This window comes from Artibeus jamaicensis, unplaced genomic scaffold, assembly GCF_021234435.1.
Source record: "Artibeus jamaicensis isolate MK-2021 breed Jamaican fruit bat unplaced genomic scaffold, CSHL_Jam_final contig_60, whole genome shotgun sequence".
Classification (NCBI taxonomy): Eukaryota; Metazoa; Chordata; class Mammalia; order Chiroptera; family Phyllostomidae; genus Artibeus; species Artibeus jamaicensis.
In genome coordinates this window covers 8,600,722-8,609,021 of record NW_026521900.1, presented here as the reverse complement: position 1 = coordinate 8,609,021, position 8,300 = coordinate 8,600,722, and the positions used below count along the sequence as shown (strand labels likewise).

The following is an 8,300-nucleotide window of genomic DNA, read 5'->3' as shown; positions in this document are numbered from 1 at the left end:
CTGAGATTTTCCTGCCAGTGTTCTCCTCTAGGACTTTAATGGTGTCATGGCTTATATTTAAATCTTTTATTCACCTTGAATTGATATCATTGTGGAATTATTTTGTGTTTTTTTTGTCTTTTTTTGGTTAGCAGTTGGGTGTTTATTTTAAATGTGGTGAGTTCATTGTATTTGAGTTAAAAACATTTTTTCTTTTTAATTGAATTTAATGGGGGTGACACTGGTTAACAAATGTATATAAGTTTCAGGTGCACAATTCTATAATGCATTATCTGTGCACTGTATTGTGAGCTCACCACCCCAAGTCAAGTCTCTGTCCATCATCAAGTCATCTCCCTATACTGTCCTCTATCTCCCTCCACCCCCTCTAATCAATTAATGAATGGCCATCTATTTAACTGTTTATCACAAATCACTGACTCTAAGCAAAACAGAAAGGAATTATCTATAGAAACTACAGGCTTCTACCACATAATTTCTGTATTTTAATAGCTCTATTGAAATCTAATTCACATACAATATGCTTATACATATTTAAAGTACACAATTTGGTGTTTTCACATATATATATACCTGTGAAATCATTTTCATAATCAAAATAGTGAACATATTGATCACTTCCAGAAGTTTCCTTGTGACTTTTTATATAATCTCTCCCTTTTACTCATTGTAATCCTACACCCCAGCACCCATCCTCAGACTGGTAGGAACAGGCACTATTTATTATTCCTGGCACTGGACACTATTTCTTTTATCTAAACCTATCATATGGTCCTTTCCACACCTTCACATAGTTTCCTCACATGCCCATGCTAGTCACTACCTTCCTGAATACAGTAGTCCTCCTTTGTCCATAGGGAATATGTTCCTATCCCTACAGTAGATGCCTGAAACTGTGGGTAGTACTGAACCCTATATTTACTATAGTTTTCCTATACATAGATACCTATGATAAAGTTTAATTTATAAATTAGGCACAGTGAGAGATTAACAACACAGTAATAAAATAGAACAATTATAACAATTTACTATGAAATTATATGAATGTGGTCTCTCTTTCAAAATATTTTATTGTACCGAGAGTACGTATTATGCTCTCTTTCTCTCTCTCTGTAGATATCTTATTATACTATATTCATCTTTTCACTTAAAGGGAGTAATTTATGGCTCCTCTTTGGCATATCTAAATTTCTAGCATCACTATTCTTGTGCTTTGGGGCCATTATGAATTAAAATAAAGGTCTCTTGAACAGAAGTACCAGGATACCGTGACAGTCTATCTAAAAACTCAGACAACTACTAAGTGACTAATTGGTGGGAAGGATGGATGTGCAGAACAAAGGTACAATTCATTTCCCAGGCAGGATAGGGCAGGACAGCTCCAGGTTCCATCACACTACTCAGAATGGCATGCAATTTAAAATTTATGAATTGTTTATTTCTGGAATTTTCCATTTAATATTTTTGGTCTGTGGTTGACTGTAGGTAACTGAGACTGAAGAATATAAAACTGTGGATAAGAAGGACTACTGTACTCAAAGGGGACCCTCTGCTGTTCTGCATTTTTTCTTTGTACATCTCTCTTGTCCTGACACCGTGAACTTTAGTTGCCTTGGTCATCCTTGACTCTAAGCTTCATTTCTTCAACTTAAGGAGTTTTCTGGCCCCTTGAATTTCCCCTCCCTGCACTGTGACCTGCATTCCTTCTTCAGGCAGTAAGCAAGGGTAATCATAGGGCTTACCTCCTTTGTTTCCTGTCTCTCAGTGATCACTGTCTTTATTTGACTGCTGTTCAATGTTTTGAAAACAATTGCTTCATATATTCTGTCCAATTCCTTAGTTTTTTAAGATAGGGGGTAAATCTCCCTGTTACTCCATCTTGGCTAGAGGAGAAGGTTGCTCATAGCACTTTTGTTTGCTATAAAATTTTTAAAGGGAAATATATTTTTCCTAACAAGCTGTAGGAAAATGTTTTTCATAAATTTAGTGAGCAGTAATGGAAAATTGATTTAATTTCCTAACTTCTTAAATACAGAAGCATGAGGACTTCCGCCAAGATGGAGGCATAGGTGGATGTGCCGTGCCTTCTCACACAACCAAGATTAGAGAAAACTAAATATTAGCAACAGAAAACACACCCAGAACACGGAAAATTGAACTTTTCGGAAGTCTGTTAACAACAAATTCTTCAGCCTGACCGGTAAGGGGCGAAACCAGCGGCTGGCGGAGCAGGGTTGCACAGGAGGACTCGGCCAGATGGACTCAGGGCCGCGGAATCCAGGCGCAGGGTCGGACCTAGTGAGCGAGCGAGCGAGCCACCAGGCGAGCGACCGCGGGGGGAGACAGCGGGGGGCAGCGGGGCTGCATGTTGACTGAGGTCGCGCATTTGTGCGAGGGTGGACAGGCGAGGGAGTGGGCGGTTGGACCGGGCCAGCGGGTCCCCACGGCAAGTGGCAGTAGAGGGCGCCACCATTACCCTGCTCTGACCCCACCTCCACATGCAGCGTCATAACCCAGCAACGCTGAGTGGCCTGGCCCAGGTGAACCACCTAAGGCACTGCTCCTCCGCACCCAGCTGTGAGAAGTGGCAGGGGGGGCCGCCATTTCCCCACTCTGGCCACGCCCCCACATACAGTGTCACAACCCAGCGACCTGGGAATCCAAGGCGCTGCTTCTCACACTTAAAGGGCCCGAACAGACCAAGAATGGCGCAGGAGGATCTCAGAGCCCCAGAGCCAATAGATCTAAGTGATGAAGAAATAGCAAAACTCACAGACGCACAGTTTAAAACTGGTCATCAGGATCCTCATAGAACTGGTTGATTATAGCCACAAATTAGACAAATATATGAAGGCGAAACTAATTGAAATGAATGGAATTGCACAGGACACCAATAGCAATGAAAAGGAAACTGGGACTCAAATCAATGGAGTGGACCAGAAGAAAGCAAATAATGGCCAAACGGAAAAGAGTCAAGAAGCAAGAATTCAAAGAAATGAGGAGAGTCTTAGGAACCTCCAGGACATCTTTAAACGCTCCAACATCCGAATTATAGGGGTACCAGAAGGGGGAAAGGCACAGCCACCAGTGGAAAACTTATTTGAACAAATAATAAAGGAGAATTTCCCCAATCTGGCAAAGGAAATAGACTTCCAGGAAATCCAGGAAGCTCAGAGAGTCCCAAAGAAGTTGGACCCAAGAAGGAACACACCAAGGCACATCGTAATTACATTAGCCAAGATTAAAATGAAGGAGAGAATCCTAGAAGCAGCAAGAGATAAGGGGACAGTCACCTACAAAGGAGTCCCCATCAGACTGTCAGCGAATTTCTCAAAAGACACCTTACAGGCAAGAAGGGGCTGGAAAGAGGTATTCCAAGTCATGAAATCTGAAGACCTACAACCAAGATTGCTCTATCCAGCAAAACTTTCATTTAAAATGGAAGGACAGATAAAGTGCTTCTCAGATAAGATCAAATTCAAGGAGTTCATCATCACCAAGCCCTTATTCTATGAAATGTTAAAGGGACTTATCTAAGAAAAAGAAGTTAAAAAAACATGAACAGCGAAAGGACAACAAACTCACAGTTATTAACAACCACACCTAAAAAACGAAAAAAACGAAAAAAACGAAAGCAAACTAAAAGGACAGCTAGATCAGGAGTGGAAACATAGAAATGAAGATCTCAAGGAGGGTTAGCAACAGGGGAGTGGGAGGAGGAGAAGGGGGAGAAGGTACAGAAAATAAGTATCATAGACAGTAGATAGAAAATAGTTGGGGGGGCAAGAATAGCACGGGAAATATAGAATCTAAAGAACTTGAGACACATGGTCATAAACTAAAGGGGGGTAATGGTGGGGATGAGGGGTAGGGTGGAGGGGAATAAAGGGGGAATAGAACAACTGTAACAGCATAATCAATAAAAAAATTTTTTAAAAATACAGAAGCATGAGAGTATTAAGAAGATCAATTTCATTGTAACTGCATTTGAAGCAAAGTGCATGAACTTAATAATGGATTAGAAGTGAAGGAATGAGGAGGTATCATTTCTGAATTTTTCTCCACTTTCTCCCTGTATTTTCTCTCCAATGTCTGCCAACTCTCCTAAATTTGAACTTTACCAATCAATCCATTCATTCATCCACTAATCAATTATCAAATGCTACTGAGAGCCATGGATAGAATGAATTGTAAGACAGGAAAACTTATGTAAAGTGTTCACATATGATGGGTGAGAATTCTATTGACATAGAGGTGTGAATAAAATGCTGAGGCAATGTGGACGGCGGAATCATTACCTTGGGGTAGGGTTGGGGTACAGATCATTGAAGGTTTCTCCTGGGAGGATACATTTGAACTAGGTATTGAAGAATGAGCAGCATTTGGCTCAGCAGAGATGGGAGGGAGGAGGCATTTGAGAGAGAGAGAATGAGCTAAGCCAAAATAAGTATAGAAAAAAAAAAACAGTCAGTCTTATTTCTAGAATGGTGAAAAGCTGACCATGACTAGAGTCAAGGGGTATGGATGGAGGGGGGCTGTGACTTGTCAGAAAATTAAGCTGCAGAAGTGATTAGGCTAGGCTAAAAAGAACTGAATGTGAAGCGAAGGAATCTAGATTTTAATCTCCCAACAGCCTCAATTTCAGAGCAGAGAAATGACATGATCAGGTGTATGTTCTGAACTCTTTAGGAGAGGAAGGTGTTAAGAGGACTCTGCAGCAGGCTGCTGAAGCCATCCAGAAAAAAAAAAAATACAAGTCCTTGAACACAAACAGGGAGGATGTGGACTAACTCAAGAGGCATTTTGTCAGGAGAATCTGCAGTGTACAGTGGCCAATGGCACACTTAAAAATGAATGAGAGGGAGACTTGATTTTCCTTTTAAAAAAAAATCTTTCAATGAGCTTTTTATTGGCCTTCTGCCCTGCCATGGGATGCCCCACTTCTGCTGCCTTTAATGCCTCAAACCTTTGGTGTCATTGACCTCAGACACCACTCTACCATCCACAATCCTGCGAGCCGTGGTTTTTTGGATGGTTTGTAAGGAGGGGCTCTTGTCCAGGGCATCAACTAGATTGAAGTCCTCCTTTTCTTCCAGTAGGCTGCAGTAGATGGCCATCTCAGCCTCCAGCTTGACCTTGATGTTCAGCAGGTCTTCATATTCTTGGGCCTGGCACTGCCCCTCTGCTCAGGTCTGGGTCAGCTCTGACTCCAGGTACAGCAGGATCTCATTGACTTGTTCCATCTGCTGGCACAGCATGTCTCTACCTCCCTCGGGATGTTCTCCAAACTGAACTTCAGATTCCTCATTGAGTCCGGGTCAGTCTCCAATGACTGAACTGTAACATCTCAGCTCTGTGAGTGTCATCTCAGCAGTGCCTATCTAGGTGGTCTGTGAAGTGACCACTGTGGTGCTCTCCTCAATCTGATGGGACCAGTACTTGTCCAGGTCTTCTCAGTTCTTCCGAGCCAGCTTGTCATACTGGGCCCAGATGTCTGCCACAATTTTGCTGAGGTCCTGAGATTTGGGGGCATCCAACTCCACAGTCAACCAAGAATTGGCAGTCTTGTTTTGTAAACCATTTACTTCCTCCTTGTGGTTCTTCTTCATGAAGAGCAGCTCCTCCTCAAGAGCCTTGATCTCTGTCTCTAGCTGCAGCTGAGTGATATTGGTGTCATCAACGACCTTTCAGAGCCCACTGATGTCATTCTCCACAGACTGGCACATGGCTAGTTCTGTCTCATACTTGATTCTGAAGTCATCAGCAGCAAGACAGGCATTGTCAATCTGCAGAATGATTCAGGCATTGTCCACAGAATTTGCAAAGATCTCAGCCCTCAGGTTTTTGATGGTGTTGAAATAATGCCCCCAGTCTCTGACCTAGGATCCCTTCTTCTCTAAGTGTGCCTGGGTTTTGATCTCCAGTCTCCCATTATCAACCTCCAGGCTTCTCACCCTCTCAGGGTAGGAGGCCAGGTTGTCATTAAGCATTTCATAGTCTCCTTCTCGCTCTGGATGCCCCCTATGCCTACCAGACTCCTGGCCATCCCTGCAGCCAGGCCTCCGGATCTCCAGCTGCCACACATGCTGGTGGAGCGGGACATAGAAATCTGGGAGCCTGAACCCCTGGTGCCTGCATAGACACTGGCCACCCTGCTGGCTGGCTGGGCCAGGTAGCTGGGTGACTGCATGGATCCCAGGGTCCAGTAGCTTGTGGAGAACCTGGAGCATGTGCTGAAGTTCATGTTGTTCAGGGAGGAAGGTGAGAAGCCAAGACTCAGGTTGAAGCTGCCTTGGTTTTCCAATTTGAAAAATTAACTAAAATGGAGATGGCAGGCAGAATAAGTTTGAATTATCTTTCAGTCCCACTTGGGTTGAGGTTTTCATGAACCACTGAGGAGGAGAGTTATAGCAGGCAACTGGACCTCAAGGCAAGAGGTTTGGGAGTCAAGTGTATACTGTCATAGTTAGAGTGATCAAATTGGCTTTATCATAGTACATGAGATGAGAAGAAAATAATATGGCATTCTTCTTGTCTGAATAACATTTATGAACAATTTTGTACTTCAAATATCTCTTGAGCAGACACATTCACGCAGGCAAGTTTTTAAGTATCTCAGTGCAAGAGATAAAATTCTGACATATAATCTTTCAGTGAGATTAGGGATTTAAGGTATAGGGATCCTCATCAGTGCATATGTATTCTAGAATTTAATGTGGTGTAATAACGTTCATCAGTGAAAATGAAAGTATCAGATGTGTGGCATATATTGCTGTAGACTTTCTAAGCAGTGACCACAGGAACAGAAAAGTAACAAGGTTGGCTACAGGAGATTCTCAGGAGTCAGTCAGTGCTGAGCCATTTTTCAAAGAGTTGCTATTTTAAGGTCAGCTCTGATTTAAATATTTCTAGTACTAAATAAACAGAACTTGGGTAAGCCTGAGTCAGCTTCATACCCTCAACTGATTTCATCAATAAACACATATTGTAACTTGGACATCAAAAGTGAGATCTGTTTGAGAAAGAAGTGATTTAGTTTGACCTTCAAGCAGTGGGAAAAAAAAAAAACACTTGCCATATCAGGAGAACTTCTTCAGAAGTTGTGCTGCTACTGTCTACTGATTCAGACAGTAGAAGCCCACTGGCATTTCCCAGGCTCCTGAAATGTCAGAAGTATTGGCTACAACATTTGCATTCATGAAGACTACACATTTGAGCATTATTGGCGGACAAATTTGTTAGTGCCAGTTAGCTCAAAGCTCTTACTAAGTTCATTCTTTCCTGAACTTTAATGGTCCAAGGTGAGTAGTCAATGTTATATATTATAAGGAGGCTTCTGGCAACTCCCTTCTCCAAGGCTACAAGATTTGGAGAGAGAGAATGAGGAACACATATTTCCTGAATTCTAATCCAGTCCCCAGACATGGGATGGTTCTATTCATCTGTTCCAGAGTCAGTTTTCAAACTGAGACAAGATTTGGTGGTTTTTGTGACATTCAGAGAATTAGACAACATCAATAAACTTGTTGCTCTAGTGCCACCTAACATGAATGATTTTTAAAATATTATTTTATTGTTGTTCAGTTACTGTTGTCTGCATTTACCCCCCACCATTACCTGCCACCCCAGGCAAACCCACTTCCCTCCTTTGCTTCCACCCCTCGCCCTTGATTTTGCCCATGTGTCCTTTGTAGTTGTTCCTGAAAAGACTTCCCCCCATTACCCCTCCCATCTCCCCTCTGGCTACTGTCAGATTGTTCTTAATTTCAATGTCTCTGCTTATATTTAATTTGCTTTTTTCTTCTATTGATTAGGTTCCTGTTAAAGGTGAGATCATATGGTATTTGTCTTTCAATGCCTGGCTTATTTCACTCAGCATAATGCTTTCCAGTTCCATCCATGCTGTTAAAAAGGGTAGGAGCTCCTTCTTTCTCCCTGCTGCATAGTATTCCATTGTGTAAATGTACCACAGTTTTTTGATCCACTCATTTACTGATGGGGACTTAGGTTGCTTCCAGCACTTGGTTATCATAAATTGTGCTGCTATGAATATTGGGGGGCATAGCTTCTTTTGGATTGGTGTTTTAGGGTTCTTAGGATATAATCTCAGCAGTGGGATTGCTGGGTCAAAAGGCAGTTCCATTTTTAGTTTTCTAAGGAAATTCCATACTGTTTTTCACAGTGGATACCCCAGCCTGCAATCCCCCCAACAGTGCACTGGGGTTCCCTTTTCTCCACATGTTCTCTAACACTTGTTTGATGAATTGTTTATGATGCCCATTCTCACTGGTACGAAGTGG

General features: G+C 42.3%; 1 pseudogene; it reads right to left on the bottom strand.

Annotated features, from left to right (window-relative positions):
- Positions 1–4,952: 4,952 nt before the first annotated feature.
- LOC119055206 (keratin, type I cytoskeletal 18-like) lies at positions 4,953–6,244 on the bottom strand (annotated as a pseudogene).
- Between the last annotated feature and the right edge of the window lie 2,056 nt (positions 6,245–8,300).